The sequence below is a fragment of the Cygnus olor genome, chromosome 1, assembly GCF_009769625.2.
Source record: "Cygnus olor isolate bCygOlo1 chromosome 1, bCygOlo1.pri.v2, whole genome shotgun sequence".
Taxonomy (NCBI): domain Eukaryota; kingdom Metazoa; phylum Chordata; class Aves; order Anseriformes; family Anatidae; genus Cygnus; species Cygnus olor.
In genome coordinates this window covers 62,672,071-62,688,148 of record NC_049169.1, presented here as the reverse complement: position 1 = coordinate 62,688,148, position 16,078 = coordinate 62,672,071, and the positions used below count along the sequence as shown (strand labels likewise).

The 16,078-nt window shown below is 40.5% G+C and overlaps 1 long non-coding RNA gene across 1 annotated transcript in view; it reads right to left on the bottom strand.

Moving 5' to 3' along the window:
• LOC121072125 overlaps nucleotides 1-14,221 on the bottom strand; it is a 34,117-nt gene extending 19,896 nt beyond the window's left edge. The window contains exon 1 of the long non-coding RNA XR_005821022.1: nucleotides 14,090-14,221. This is a non-coding gene — a long non-coding RNA (uncharacterized LOC121072125). The remainder of the gene's footprint in view (nucleotides 1-14,089) is intronic.
• Between the last annotated feature and the right edge of the window lie 1,857 nt (nucleotides 14,222-16,078).

Below are 16,078 nucleotides of genomic sequence, written 5' to 3'. Positions count from 1 at the left end.
TAGCAAAACCAAACACATCTCCCCAGCCTTTAAAAGGTCTTTTTTTTTTTTTTTTTTTTTTGGGGGGGGGGGACAGGTTGGGACAGGCAGTCAGATGACAACAGATAAAGGAAGAACCACAAAAGGAAGAACTTTTACGCTGTAGAAATCTTTGCGTTGGAAGCTGAGGAGGTCAAAGAAATATGTAGAGTTCAGAAGCAATGAGAAAAATTCATGGAAGAAAGGTCTGTCAGTCTTTTCCTGTTCCTTCTCTCTGCTCTTCTCCCTGGTAGCATTATAAACCTTCATTCTGAGAAGCCAAAAGACTTCTTTTTAGAGAACAACAGAAAAAAAAAAAAAGCAACCAACTTCTATTCTAAAGGGCTGTCTATTCTACAGTCATCTGTGAAAGGATGTGCAAACCTTTTCAAAGTTGCAATCGCATTACCTCAGAATTTCTACTTTGAATTAGACATAGTATGTTTAAATCTAAACCCAAACCTTTGAGCAGTATCTTTGAAAATAATTAGAAAAATTAGTAGTGTGGCAGTGCATACCCTTTACTACAGTTTTGTAATTCTTTGGAGTACATTGTTCCCAAATGACCTATTTGTCGGCATTGAGCGAGGAACGTATACAAGATATGGCAGGGTGGTGGCCTGATGGGAATGCTGATCTCCAGTGGAGAACTTCTTTTTTCCTTTGAGCTAACAAGAATATTTGTATCTGCCTGTCTCCATGACTCATGCAATGATTGTAAGTTATTCCCCTCTGGGAGCCAGAGGCTACCAGCTCATCTGTTTTAGTACATGCAGTAATTCACTGCACTCTCTGGAAATTTTCTTACATAAAAAACTCTGCTGACAAAGGTCCCATTTCAGGATTCTACTTTGGCTTAAATGGGCTATTTCACATTTGAAGTTCAATATTTGTTAAAGTACCTAGTAAAATTAAAAAGAGAATGACTGTCCTCTCCATCATCATCCTCTCTGTTCCTACAATGGTCCTCATGCCCTGAGAGATGTTATTTCAGCAATGCTATCAATATGCTTCCTTATTTCCTTTTGTGGGTTGTATGGACTCTCCAACACAAAGCTCTATGTGCACTTAATAGAAAAGCAAAGTGAGAGGGAAGCAGAGAAGACAGAGACTTCAAAGCTCAATCATCTCGTTTTTCTAGCAAATGACTGATTTCAGTTACTATTTCCCTAAGGCAGAAAAGGAGCCAGCACAGATTGTGGTTGTTACATGGTTCACCTGCATCAGCAGGAAATACAAGCACATCAGGCAATGTACCTCACTTTTTTTTTTTTCTCTTTATTTATGTGTCAGTGTCTGGTGGCTGACATTTGCAGTAAAACCAAGAAAAATCCATAGGGAAATTTTGTCCTTAAGTTCTGCTGCTCTTGAAAATAGGCCTGCTGGGCACTAAAATTTATAGTTGCCTTTTTAGAGAACATTTTTTTTTTTTTTTCTGTAATAAGCTTCTAGGAACTACTTTGACCAATGCAACTTCCACATGCTCTGATTTTCCCTGCTTTGATAAAGGCTTTCAAGTATATAAGGAGTCTTAATTACAAGTGTCGAAATAGACAAGATTTATTTATCTGTGAACCAGTCAGGATTTGGGTCACTTTGACTACCTCTTAGCCCTCCAAAACCTAGGTGGCCTGGCCTAAGTCACAAATAACCACCAGTGGGGAGGGAAGAGAGGTTCTCCTGGACCACACTTTATTCTGTAATAGCAACCCAGACATCTGAGGTACATCACCTCCCAGACACATCCCTGGACTTCTGTACACTACAGAGGGCCCCTGACTGGCTAGGTTAGCTGATTGAGTGTTAAAGAGACTTAGAGAATAAAGGGATATTAATCTCTCAAGCAATGGACACAAGGAGATCCTAACTGACAACAGAAGACTATAAATGAATTTCATGTACCTACAATTATTTTCCAGGTAGTTCTTTAGCTTTCTACTCCTTTTGTGCAGTAGTAGAAATCTAACTCTTAAAACATTTTATCTGCAACTTATATTAGCATTTCGGTATGTATGCAAAGTGAATAGAATGCAAACCAGTATGGGAAACAATTCTTCCAGATGAACAGTCCTATGTAAATGGAGGGAATTACAGTAATCTCAAACTGAAACACTTTTTAAATTAAATTTCATTTGACTCCACTTCTTTCAATAAAATGTTGCATTTGAAAGAATTACATGAATAAATTTCTGCTTTGAGTCCATCCAGTTATAGTTTTTTTTTTGTTTGTTTGGTTTTTTGACACACAAAGTTTTATATACTAAGAAAGCCTAATTATCATTACTGCTACATTTGTACTAAATTTGTCTTCCAGTACAAATTTTGTAGTGGATGCCAAGCAATTTGTTAGAATGACACAAAACAATACAAATGAACCTTAAGTGAGATGTTCTTTATCAGCTGCTAGCAGCATCTACCCATTCTTCATCTCAGAAATATAGGCAGAGCATTTCACACACTTAAGAAACTTTTAGTATAGGTATGCAATGTGTATAGGGAACTCAAAAATCAGTCAAATTTAAAATAGAAGAAAAACGTAATACCCTATGAAAATCTAACTTACTTTCTATTTTAACTATTTAAAAGATTTATTTTTTTCCCAAAGATTTTACATTCTACAAACTACAGAGTTTTTAAACAGAAAACGAATGGATTTTCTTGGACCTGCTGGTAACTACCACAAAGTTAATTAAAAATATGAATTAAGTCTCTGAGCAATTCTGTGATACCAGACAAATAAATAGGTAGTGCAGCAGGATACAATAACTGCAGATATATTCCCCCAAATTTATGGCACTTTTCCACAGAACAAACAGTGAAATTGCTACTATGGATGTCCCACCAAATGTCTGCCTTCTCAACTTCCCTGCCTATCAAGAAGTTGCCAGGGGTTTACCATCTACACTGCAGCCTAGGCTCAGCCAATTGCTGGGGACAGAATTGCACTAGTTTTGTCAACCACTACAACCAGCAGGGCAAAAACAGCATTCAGCTCCATACTGTCTCATTGTATTAGGCACATAAGAAGGCTTCGGACATGTAGAAGAGCCCTAAGTACTTCACCTGGGTGATGAGCACAGCAAACATTTTCCTTGTGCAATCATAGAAAATTAGGGTTGGGAGTGACCTCAGTAAATCAACCAGTTTGTTCATCTGCCCCAAGGCGGGATCTACTGTACTACAGCAACATTGACAGATGGTTTATCTGAGTCTAATGTATTATTAAAAGCCACTGATAACGGACACAGCACAACTTCCCCCAGGCAAATTATTCCTATGTTTTATTAAACTTTTAACAATATATATACGTATATTTCAGCAATAAAGAAGTTGGAATCTTTATCATCATTCTTCTCAGTGCAATTAAAGTTAAATTTAAGAAACACCCTCACTCATGGAATATAATTTCACTTCCCCTTTATCTTTTCTAGAAAACTTGAACTTGACTTCAGAAGGGCATGGAAATACCAGGGGGCTCTCTTTGTTTCCTCGCTGGTACTCTTTTTCTTTTTTTGGGGGGAAGGAGTTTTACCAGAAGAGGGTGGCAGCCACTCTGAGATATTGGTTTCAGTTATTTACTGATGAATGTTGTACTTCTCTCCTTCTCTTTTAAATTTAATTTAACTCTAAAGCTTCCTTTGTTTTATTTTGCAAACTGTTGTCTAAGTTAAAAGATTACGTGCTTCTAGAGAACAGAACAAAAGCTTTAGGAAAGGGCTGGTATCTCAAGCAAAAACCTAATACCTGTGTTAACACAGATGTTTGGCAGCCTCTGTAGTAGAATACAGGCAAGAAACACACATAGCAAAATCCCACTTAAATAGCTGTCCTTTCTGCCTCCAAAGACTGCTCCTACAACCCCAGGTGCAGATATAGTGGTTACTAATTGGATGAAAATCTACCTGTATTTCTGAGGAACTTGCAGGAAGAGCATTGAAGAATTGTGTCCTTGTTGCTTTGTAATCAGTTTCTAGAGAGCATCCACCAGGAACCCAGAAGGTGGCCACCCCCAGCCCCACGACCTTCCCGGAGGGGAATGAATTGATTCATCGGCACAAGATTTTTTTATATAGGTAGTAGAACTGGGGAGAAAATCAGTGTGGTATTTGGTCTAACCACATTGTAGGCACGTTTAGTGCAAGCCCTGACAATTCTGCATTTTATCAGATCTATTTGAGTGAATGGAAGTCTTAAAACTATAATCTTACTTTGTATCTGTTTTTATACTGTATATTTTCTATAATTCATAAATGCATCCCTATAACAAGCCTGTAATATTTGACTTCATTGCCATATAGCCCTATAAAATTCGGGTCATCTAAGGGATGGAAGACAGTAATCAGTATACAACTGACAATTTCAGGAGACACCATGATCTCACTCTCTGACTATGATGCTTTTTAGAGGTCATAGGTAGAGAAATGACTTCCTTTAGGTTGTAAATCAAAAAGAGAAAGTACCAAAGTATGTCTGACATCAGTGTACTTTGTTTCACTTCAAACCTCCCTTTGCAATTAAAAAAACATATATTTATTATTTTAAACATTCACCTCTTGCATTGGGAAAGTTGTTGATTCCCACTTGAGGGACAAGGGGAAACATAAAGAGAGGTGGGAAATCATGCAAAAATGTTATCTACTCGGGTAGTTTGGGATAGCCAATAAAGTAATTAACAGCACAGCTGTTAGCTAGTTTGCAGTGACTCTTGCAATCAGAAGCAAAGACAGGGAAGGCAGGAAAGGGAGAGAAAGTAGAAGTTTTCAGCTGTCAGTGGAAAATAAATTGGTTGGTTCTAACCCCTTACACTAAATTGTCAAGTAGGCACATCTTATGCTCCCTAGACAGCAGTGCAGACTGTGGGAAAACAATGACTTAGGGACTTCCCATTTTCCCTCATCAAAATCTTAATCTTCAAAACAACACATTTGCTACAAAAGCCATGAGAGGGGAACTGAGAAAACAGCTGGTTAGACAAATAGGCTGTTGGAAACTACCTGCAAGAAAATGTGAGTACAAATTTCCTCACTTTTTATTCAGCATAAAAAAAAAACATTCATTGCCATTGGAAGCACAGAGTGGCATGTCTTCTGATTAGTCTCCTAGGGCAAACGGCTAAGGAAGGCTGCATCTTATTAACACTGAAGCTATTGATTAAATCTTGCATTCTGACCAGGAACACTTGCTTGAAACAATAAAGTTTTAAGGTGTAATTTTAATTAGAGTCAATCAAATGACACTGATTATTGCTGTTAAAGAAAACTAGAGCTCTTTAGAGAATTCCGGTGGTAACTTAGACCCTCTTCACTTGATCAAGGACCAAGCTAAAGTGTTAAGGTGGCGTTTGCCATACTGTGTGCTGCCTTCCAGGAACTTTGGCTGGAAGGGAAAGTGTTGACCACTATGAACATAAAATTAGCGTGAAATGAAACATTTGTTGGTATTAAAAAATAAATTAAAAAAAAATATCAAAGAACAAGTACAGAAGCAGTATCCTGTATGTTCAAGTAAATCCTTATAAAGGTCACTTTTCCATGTGAAATCAAAGCTTTCAACAGAACTGCAAGAGTTCAGTGGTTTTGGAAAGATCAAAGGTGAAGGTGCTAACCCATTGTGATAGCTGGTGGTGTGAGGAATACCCTCCTTTTATGAGGAACTGAACAGAAACTAGCATTTCCTTAAGTGAATTGCTGAACTAATCACAGGTTCAAATAAATGACAAAGAGGTAAAACTGTCTGAGCATGATAAAAATCCCAGAGCTCTTATTTGGACTTTGGCAAGAAAATCTTTTTATTATGGCAAAGATGTTCAGTCTGCTGGATGAGTTTTTTTTCCACTGTAGGGTTCATACTAATTTTGTTTGATTTTCTACCCTTCCTACCCATCCTTCTAGGCAGAAAAAATATATATATCCAATCCCATATAAACCCAGTCCTTTCTCCCGAGCACTTGGGCATATAACAGTTATCTCCAGAGGTAACTATGACACATTGAGACATGGACTATTTGAGCTCAGCACGTGTTTAGGGAGAAGGAGAGGAACATACATCTATGCACATCAGTGATTCATACGAGATGAAAGAAAGGGGGAGGCTGAGTATGGCTTGAACAATGGGGATTTTTTCTGCCCTCTGGATACAAAGGTACAAATCTTTTGTTTATTTATTCTTTTACTATGCTCGTGAAGACGTGAGGAAAGATGCTAAAAATGTACACCGGTAAATAATTCAGAAGAAAAACATTTCCATTCTAAGAAATAAAATTCATAGTTTTAAGACCAAAAGAAAAAAAAATCCTGCAATAAAATAACCTGATTCCTACCACTACTCTTTCCTATAAACATTTTGTTGAGACTGAAGCAAGTACATACTTCTAAAAGCCTCTGCAATCTTGATATGAGCATTTTTAGTTTACAAGGAATCCATTCTAATCAACAGATAATTTGTTTCAATGATCAAGCATTCTCACAGTTAAAATCACTATGTTATCACTAGCCTGGATTTAAACCCCAGGTATGTATTTCTTACTGCATCTCAGTCCATAAAACTGAAGGTTGTTATTCTTATCAACTTCCGAATTCCATTGAAAAATCTCAGTATATGGCTTACTATAAAGTTTGAAAATATCTGCAATACCCTTACAATGATGTTGGCTGCTATTCATTATGTTGGAGAGGATGCCTAAGGCAAGGCAACCTATCCCCCGCATTGCTACATCAACTGTCAAAAAAGAAAGAAGGGTTATTGTCATGGCGGACTCCCTTTTGAAAGGGACAGAGGGCCCAATATGCCAACCAGACCCAACCCACAGGGAAGTCTGTTGCCTCCCTGGGGCTCGGGTGAGAGACTTTGCGAAGAAAATCAAGCGCCTGGTATGGCCCACCGACTACTACCTGCTACTGGTCTTTCAGACTGGTAATGACGAGATAGCAATGAGAAGTCCGAGAGCGATCAAAAGGGACTTTAGGGCTTTGGGGAGACTACTTAAAGGATCAGGGGCACAGGTTGTGTTTGCCTCTGTCCTTCTGACTGGGGGAATCGATGCTGACAAACAGACTCATCACATTAACACATGGCTTCTGGACTGGTGCAACCGGCAGAATTTTGGGTTTTTCGATCACGGGAAGGTCTACGCGACACCAGGCCTGCTGGCACCAGATGGGATGCGCCTCTCTCAGAGAGGGGTGAGGATTTTTGCTCAGGAGTTGGCAGGACTGATAGATAGGGCTTTAAACTAGAGTCAAAGGGGGGAGGGGATAAAACCAGGCATGCCGGTGATGAGCTAAGGGATGGTGTGCTAGAATCAGATGGACTGTGTGCTAGTGAGGCCCTTCGGTCGGCTACACAAGGTGCTGCTTGTAGGGAGGCGCATTTGAAGTGCTTCTACACAAACACATGAAGTATGAGGAATAAAATAGATGAGCTAGAAGTCTTGGCCCAGTCCCGCAGCTATGACATCATTGGCATAAGTGAAACCTGGTGGGATGAGTCCTGTGGCTGGTGTGTTGCAATAGATGGTTACAGGCTCTTCAGGAGGGACAGGCAGGGTGGGCGAGGTAGGGGGGTGGTGATGTATGTGAAGCATGGGCTGGACTGTGTGCAACTTCAAGTTGGCAATGGCAAAGTTGAGAGCCTCTGGGTAAGGATTAAGGGACGAACAAATAAAGGAGATGTCGTTGTGGGAGTCTATTACAGACTACCTGGTCAGGACGACAACACCGATGAATTATTCTTTGCAGAACTAAGAGATGCCTCAAGATCAACGCCCCTTGTCCTAATGGGGGATTTCAACTTGCCAGATATCAACTGGGATCACCACACGGCTGACACGAGCAAGTCCAGGAGGTTCATAAAGCACCTAGATGATAACTTCTTGGTGCAGGTGCTAAGGGAGCCAACTAGGAAAGGTGCCCTCCTAGATCTGTTGCTGGAGAACAGAGAGGGTCTTGTGGGAGACGTGGCAGTTGGCAGCCGTCTCGGTCATAGTGACCATGAAGTGGTTGAGTTTAGAATTTATGGTGACAGAAGGAAAACTGTCACCAAAACTTCAGCCCTGGATATGGGGAAAGCAGACTTCAGGCTGCTCAGGGAACTAGTCAGCAAGGTCCCCTGGGGAACTGCTTTTGAAGGCATTGGTGTCCATCAGTGGTGGTCAATCTTTAAGCACTGACTCCTAAAAGCACAATATCAGGCGATTCCAAAATATCGGAAGTCAGGCAAGTGGGGAAGAAGGCCAGCCTAGCTGACCAGGGAACTTCTACTGGAGCTTAGGCAAAAAAAGAAAGTGTACGGCTGCTGGAAGGAGGGTCAGGCGACAAGGAAGGAATACAGGGATGCTGTTCGTGTTTGTAGGGAGAAAATTCGTGTGGCCAAAGCCCAACTAGAGTTGAAAGTGGCCGTGTCTGTGGGAGACAATAAAAAAGTTTTTTTTAGATATGTGAACAGAAAAAGGAGAACCAAAGAAAACATAGGTCCGCTACTTGATGGGGAAGGTCTCCTCACAGACAATGACATAGGCAAAGCAGAGATGTTTAACGCCTTCTTCACCTCTGTCTTCAACACTGATGATGGGCTTCGGGACCCAGGGTGCCCTGAGTTGGAGGACCATGACAGTGGGAATGACAAACCCAACCGACCCTGAACGTGTGCGGGATTTGCTGCTCCACCTGGCTCCATACAAGTCCATGGGTCCGGATGGGATTCATCCCAGGGTGCTTAAAGAGCTGGCTGACGTCATTGCGGGACCTCTCTCAATTATTTTTCAACGATCTTGGGAATCTGGTGAGGTCCCATTGGACTGGAAGCTGGCAAATGTTGTGCCAATTTTCAAGAAGGGTGAGAAAGAAGACCCTAGCAATTACAGGCCTGTCAGTCTCATGTCAGTGCCTGGTAAAATTATGGAGAGGATGATCCTTGAACTTATTGAAGCATACCTGGTGGACAATGCATTCATTGGTCCCAGCCAACATGGGTTCATGAGGGGTAGGTGCTCCCTAACAAATTTGATTTCTTTTTATGATAAGATCACCCATCTAGTCAATCAAGGGAAACCAGCTGATGTGATCTTTTTGGACTTCAGCAAAGCTTTTGACACGGTTTCACATAGGATCCTACTGGACAAAATGTCCAGCATACAGCTAAACAAAAACATCATACGATGGGTGAGCAATTGGCTGATGGGCAGGGCTTAAAGGGTTGTGGTAAATGGGGCCACATCCAGCTGGCAGATGGTCACTAGTGGGGTCCCTCAAGGCTCCATTTTAGGGCCAGTCCTCTCCAATGTTTTTATAAATGATTTGGATGTAGGACTAGAAGGTGTTTTGAGCAAATTTGCTGACGACACCAAACTTGGAGGAGTTGTGGACTCGGCTGAGGGTGGAAAGGCCTTGCAGAGAGATCTGGACAGATTGGAGAGCTGGGCGATCACCAACCACATGAAGTTTAATAAGAGCAAGTGCTGGGTCCTGCACCTGGGACGGGGCAACCCTGGCTATACGTACAGACTGGGCGACGAGATGCTGGAGAGCAGCCCTGCAGAGAGGGATCTAGGGGTTGTGGTTGACAGCAAGTTGAATATGAGCCAGCAGTGTGCCCTGGCAGCCAGGAGGGCCAACCGTATCCTGGGATGCATCAAGCACGGCATTGCTAGTTGGTCGAGGGGAGTGATTGTCCCGCTCTACTCTGCGCTGGTGCGGCCTCACCTCGAGTACTGGGTGCAGTTCTGGGCACCACAGTACAAAAAGGACATTAAACTGTTGGAGATTGTCCAGAGGAGGGTGACGAAGATGGTGAAGGGCCTAGAGGGGAAGACATATGAGGAGCGGCTGAGGTCACTGGGCCTGTTCAGCCTGGAGAAGAGGAGGCTGAGGGGGGACCTCATCGCAGTCTACAACTTCCTCACGAGGGGGAGTGGAGAGGCAGGTGACCTATTCTCCGTTATCACCAGCGACAGGACCCGCAGGAACGGTGTTAAGATGAGGCAGGGGAAGTTTAGGCTGGACATCAGGAAGAGGTTCTTCACCGAAAGGGTGGCCGCAAACTGGAACAGGCTCCCCAGGGAAGTAGTCACTGCACCAAGCCTGTCTGAATTTAAGAAGCGATTGGACTGTGCGCTTAGTCACATGGTCTAAACTTTTGGGCAGACCTGTGCGGTGCCAGGAGTTGGACTTGATGATCCTTATGGGTCCCTTCCAACTCGGGATATTCTATGATTCTATGATTCTATGTTGCTGACTGGAAGAGATAAACGAGTAAGTAGGCAGTTTCTGCAGGTCAGTGTGAACAAAACTAAGAATGTTCCAAGAAAAAAAAGCAGAATGCTGGTAATTAACTAACAAATCAAATTGGCATTCCAGATTAGCTTTATCAGAACAAATAGCTGATGTTCTGAATCTGCCTATAGCTCTGTGTGCCCACAAGAAAGTCAGATGCCTATCAGTCAGCCCCAGGAACTGAATTCAAAGTGAAGGCTTTTGGGGTATGAGACTCATTGCATTGAAGTGAGGTGGCTAGGGAATGGAACCTACCTTCACTGATGTGCTGGATAGCAGGGTTAAGGACTGACCACTGCCAGCACCCAACTCAGGTGTAATGAAATATCTCCTGTCCTGCATTCAGGACAGGAGACTTAAAAATATGACAGAGTAAAACAAGAGACTGCCCGTCTGTTCTAGTACAAGAAATAGACCTTGAGTGACAGCAAAAAACCTGAAAATGTTCATCACTTTTGAATATCATGTAGCCTAGTTGTGTACCTAAATAAGCATTGACGGTCCCAATTTTCAGAGATGCCTTTTTTTTTTTTTTTTTTTTTTAAATAGGAAAAAACATTGGCTAGGGAATCTAACGTGTGGCATATGAAAAAGACCATGAACTATGTTTTATAACCATTCCACAAAATGAAATGTTAGTTAAAAAACAAACAAAAACACAAACAAACAAGTCAGTATATTAAACTTCAATCTGTAGTCTGTTATATAGTTCTGGTCTGGAAAAAATTTTACTGGTTTTCTAAAGATTAATTTTGCAGTAGAATAAATATAAGTTTGGCTTACAAATTGTGATTTAATGGAACAGAATAAAACATACTGAATTTAAAATACAGCTCAATTAGATGTACTCCTACCCTAGGAAACCATTTTCAGCTTAAATAGTTGCAACACCAGCTCTGATTACATTTACAGTTTTATTCATTGTCCAGTACTGACAGTTCTTCAACTTTTAGGGCAAGATATGTGTTAATGAAGGTTTTCATTTATTATCCAGTTATGGGAATCAGGTAAATAGGGGAATATACAGCCTTTCTCAAAATAATAGTAGGTTTCTTGTATTTCTAATTTAAAAGCAATATTTCAAAACATTGAAAGTGCACTTCAAGACTCTGAGCATAAAGGAAAAAAAGAAGCCTCAACTTACTGTTGTCTGTTGTAATGAAAATAAAAGAAAAATAAATAAATAAATAGAAAAATGTGGTTGATCTGACTCATGAGACAGAGTAAACAACAACTCTTGGATTTAGACACTGGGGTCTATTTAAGAACCTACACATTTTTGCCCTACCTTATTATTTTACATACTTGTTTGCTGTCCCACCTGTATCATCTTCCCTAGGTCTTAGTTTCCCTGCTCAGGTGGGAGGTCTTCCTAGTCTGGGAAGGTCAGGCAGCAAGTCAGGCCTGCTGAGCAGCTGCTTGCCATTGTCAGTCTCCAGTGTTATCAGCTAAGGTTCCTGGGCATTTCTTTTCATTTTTCTCTATATCACAGAATTATAGAATCATAGAATGGCTCGGGTTAGAAGGGACCTTAAAGATCATCTAGTTCCAACCCCCCTGCCATAGACAGGGGTGCCACCCACTAGATCAGGTTGCCCAAAGCTCCATCCAACCTGGTCTTTAACACCTCCAGGTGGGGCATCCACAACCTCTCTCGGTAAACGTCCAGTGCCTCACTACCCTCTGAGTGAAGAATTTCCTCCTAACCTCTAATCTAAATATCCCTTCTTTTAGTTTAAATCCATTCCCCCTTGTTCTTTCATTATCTGATTAAGCAAAGTGTCACTCTCTATCTTTTTTATAAGTTCCCTTTAAGTACTGAAAAGATGTAATGAGGTCACCTCAGAGCCTTCTCTTCTTTAGGCTGAACAGCCCCAGCTATCTCAGCCTTTCTTTGTAGGAGAGGTGCTCCAGCCCCTTGATCATCTTCGTGGCCCTCCTCTGGACCCATTCTAACAGGTCCACATCCTTCTTGTGCTGGGGGCCCCGGGCCTGCACGCAGCACTCCAGATGGGGCCTCAGAAGAGCAGAGCAGAGGGGGACAATCACCTCCCTCACCCTGCTGGCCACTCTTTTGATGCAGCCCAGGATGCAGTTGCCCTTCTGGGCTGCAGGTACACACTGCTGGCTCATGTCAAGCTTTTCATCCATCAGAACCCCCAAGTCCTTCTCAGCAGGGCTTCTCTCAATGAGTTTTTCTCCCAGTCTGTACTCACGTCTGGGATTGCCCCAGCCCAGGTGCAGCAACTTTCATTCTGACATGTTGAACCTCATCAGGTTCAGGTGATCCCAATTCTCAAGCTATAAATCTCCCTTATTTCCACGATATTCCTGCAGCCAGGATGTTTAGATATTCACCCTGCACACGTATGCATACATGCAATTATCTGCTGCCAGTTTAGAGGAGTTTTTTGCCTACCATAATGACTATTTTTTTAATGTTTATATTTGGACTCATCACTAAGATATAAAAGAACCTCAAAGATTTTCAGAAGTATGTAATGGTCCTAAAAGTGTCCATGAATTTCCTATAATGGAGACATTTTTCACCAGAAAGAATGGCCTCAACTTAAAGAATCAATATTAGATGGCTTGGAACAAATTGAGAAACTGAACAATGAAAAATTACCAGGAACAGATGATATTTATTCAAGAGCTTAAAGCATCTCAGCTATGAAACTGCCATGAGGTGTGATCTATAGCATAGCACCAACAAAGTGCTTGAGGAGTAGAAGGTGGCAGTATGGCACCAATCTTTAACAAAGGCTCCCTGTCCCTGCATGAAACTCACAGAAAAAAATCCCAGCTGTTGTAAGAGACAGTGAGAGAAACAAAGAAGAGAATGAATAGTAAATAAGTGTATCAACATGACTTTTGCTCAGGCAAGTCACCCATCATATGGACAGAATGAATGCCCAAGTGGTCAATCTGCCATCTTCCAGAAAAGGTGGCAACAGCTCTCCTTATCAAAAGCCCTTCAGACCTCTCAGGCTGGAAAGAAAGTTTCTCTCAAAGACTGATGACTGCTTAAAAAGTAGGAAAGAGAGCATTCAACTATATGGTCAGTTTTGACAATGGAAAGCAGTTATTGTCATGGTCCTCCTAGGTTCTGAATACTAAGACCTAATGCTGCCTACAGTGCCGACTGCAGTGAACTGCCACAGAAAGACTGCATGACATTGAGTGACCAAATAATAAAATGGCCAATGAAAATCAAATGCAATACATTGTAAGTAATGCACTTAAGTAAAGAAAAAAAGATATATATAGTATAGATTATAAATTCTAAGTTAGCTATTTCCGTTCAGGAAAGAGATTTACTTCAATTCCTCCTCCTATCCAGCCTTCCTTGCTCTTTCCTCTCACATCAGCTGACCCCAGATGCCTGATACCTCAGTCTGGCTCTGGTACCTGACTGATCATAGGGCTAGCCAGCTCAACACACCAAATACAAATGCACTTTTTTTTTTTTTTCCTTCTATTTTTAAGTGCGTTTTCTACCCTTTCAGTCATTTGGAGTGAATCGGTGTGTTGTGTGACTGGACAAGCATCAGAACTGCACAGGCAAGTTTATGAATCCAGGAGCTGGGGGTGAAGAAGCTGAAGGAGCAGGACCTTTCTCTCTTGGCAGTACCTAGCTGTTATCTTGGCTCTATGTATTATGAAACCATAAGCTCGTGCTCATCTCTAAGCATCTGCTACTATCCCAGACAGCAAATTACCTAGATTAATCTTTATTCTGGTGCTGTACTGCCATTCTTATGCTCAGTGAACAAGACTTTGAAAGCAATATGGATAGTTACCTTCAAGCAGGGTAGGTAATTATGTGACCACTGCCCCAGAGCTTCAACAGTCTTTGTCCATTAAGAAATCATTAATGTTCAGTTTAAGATCTTCGGTAAGTTCTTCAGTAAGATCTTCAGCTCTTCTCCCTGTTTAACAAATCACAAATAAAATTAACTATAGAAGTGTATAATAAACTATATATATATACATATTCTTATGTCTCATAATTCTTTCCTTGTTTTAAAGTGGAATATATCCATCTTTATTGTGTTCTTTCCTATTCAAATAAATAAATAAATTTCTATACACCGAGAAGAATTGTTAGAGCTGAACTCAGTCTTACATTTTGGAAATAAAATTATTTCACCATTATTGTGAAGTCTCATTTGTTGAATAACTTGAAAAAGTCTGAAATGCTTTAGGGATCAATTATATGCTCTGAGTCATGCTTTTTACAAAGCTACCACAAAATGGCATCCAAGGAGTACTCAGGCATGAATACATTTTAATTTTTGAAATCTTGTAACCTGAAAAGAGAAGACTCTATCAGGAGATATTCTTGATTAAGGCTATGACTCTGCCCTAACTGGATGTATTAAATCCAAACATAGAACTATGGTGGCCAATTGGTTGAAAAGCTTCTCAGCTTGGGATGAAGACAAAGTTAGCAAAACAATGGGTTGTTCATAGATGCTACTTACTTTTTCTTCTGAAAATACAAACAGAAAAAAAAAAAAAGCATAAAACTGAATGTGAAACCTGTTTCTTAAAGTTATTAGTTTAGGTAATTTTGTACTTACAGGTGTGATTTTTTTTTATGATTTTTTTGCTAAAAAAAGATCTGGAGTAGCTATAAGCATACTGACCAAAACATTAGGAAGGCATACGTATATGATATGGTTGCTGAAATAGCTTGTATAACACGGGCCCAAAACATTTTAAGCTGTGTCACAATTCTCTTCCAACATTGTAAGTGTATTTAGGTTAAGTGCAAATATAGCAAAGCCTATATAACCCAACTGATTTCTCTGTGAACAGGAGGTCATTGAAGTCAGGATGCCAGCCTGTCTTAGATGGGAAGTTGTTGTTATTTAAATGAACATTACAAATCACTACAATAACCCTTAGAGAAAAATAGCAGCCATAAGCAGCTAATAGATTTGCTAAACATTCTTCATCTTCATGGCCCAAGTGGGACTATGAAAGTGCATTAGTATAAATACTTACATTTAATATGTTACATCATACTGGCAAAATTGTCATGAATAAATATAAGTCCAAGCACAAACTCTAGTTTATAATTCTAATAATTCTAATTATTAGAATTATAGAATTATAATAGAATAGAATTATTATATATAATATATATAATATAATTATTAGAATTATAATTCTAATTCTTCTAGTTTATAGTGAGAAAATCACACGGTCCTGTATTCTTGTTTTCCAATATCTTTGTCCCACAGAAGCACAGGAAACCAACTTGTGAAGCCATAATAAATTGGTGTCTGAAAATGTGAAAGAGTGAGCCAGCTCATGAGCAACATCTGGGGCACAAGACCTGAGCTGGGCTGGAACAGCTCTGCCCTGGCTCCAACCCTCTGCTTGACCTCAGACAACCTGTTTTCTTTTGATGGCCACCATTTTCTCTCCTGACTTCTGTTTCTTTTCAACATGTAAGGTTGATTACAGAGGTACAGATGTTAAGCGCAATGGTTTCTCTGAAATTGCATTTAGGTATTTAGCTCCATGTAGCTGAAGAGGGAATGTTCGGTCAAGGATCTACAGCTTCACAACTAGCATTAGCCAGGTCTTAAAACAACTTGTCCAAATCCCAGAAAAGGGTTTATTTCGCAGTGTACCATTGATTCAGCCAGAGAAGTGATTTAATTCAAAACTCACAATTAATTCTCAATTTATTGAGACTTTTGCAAATTAAAACTTAAAAAAAAAAAAAGAAAAAAAAAAGCATCTGTATAATCTGGCAGTTCAGCATATGGTTGCTG